A 1,026-nucleotide genomic window follows, 5' to 3' on the forward strand; every position below is an offset into this window, starting at 1 on the left:
GGAAATCGCGTAAACATAGCCATCGTAACATCCGATTTTCTTTAGACTGTTTTTGTGCATAACATTAGGACCTGAGAACCCCCTGCTAGATTATGACCATTGCCATGTCTAGATAGCTCGTGTTACGAGCTTCGTTTTGATATGTTGTTCGTTCGATTCCGATGCACGGTTTAGGAGAAACGACCGTTTCAAGTAACGGCGTTTCGCGAACGAAACTTTTCCCCTCGCCTTACTTTGAAACATAGGTTAAAGACCAAAAAGGGTTAATTAATGTATGAAACATTTATGGTAAGTGTGTTAGGCAGTTGGTAAGACACTCGCGAAAGAATCGCCTTAAAACTCGTAAAGGTTAATTTATTAAAAATGGTGGAGCCGAGGGTACCCGAGTGACTTAAGAGAATCAATAAGCGCAAAACAAGCGTTAGAGTCTAAGTTAGTTAAAGTATAGATTTACAAGTGACTTTGGTTTAATTCCAACTTACTTGTTGTTTATAGGCTACCAGACTCGTCCCGAGCCTTTTATCACCCCAAGTCGCTCAGGCAAGTTTTCTACCCGTTATAACTGTTGTTGTGATGTATTTGTGTATATGCATGATCTTGCGTTAAATGCATATTTGTTATAGCAAATTCTTGCGATATATTGGAGCATGCTGATATGGTTTATATGCATGCCTGTTTCATAATATTGATATCTAACTGTTGATTCAAATGCTTATAAGTTGCATAATACCTATGCTAGAGATAAGCAGTAATTTGTATATACCCTTATTACAGGGACCCAAAAGGTGAAAATATTTTCTAAAACCGGGAGTCGAGGATCCCGAGTAGATTTTGTATATATGTATATATATATATATATTTATATATATATATGGTTATAGTTTTCAAAACTATTAATCGAATAAGGGTTATTCGATAACTTTATATTATTTATTGAATATAATTTCGAATATTATTCGAGGGCTTATGACTCCTTTATATTATTATTGAATATAACTTGGATATTCATTCGAGGATGTATGACTC

This window comes from Apium graveolens, unplaced genomic scaffold (assembly GCF_009905375.1).
Source record: "Apium graveolens cultivar Ventura unplaced genomic scaffold, ASM990537v1 ctg3260, whole genome shotgun sequence".
Taxonomy (NCBI): domain Eukaryota; kingdom Viridiplantae; phylum Streptophyta; class Magnoliopsida; order Apiales; family Apiaceae; genus Apium; species Apium graveolens.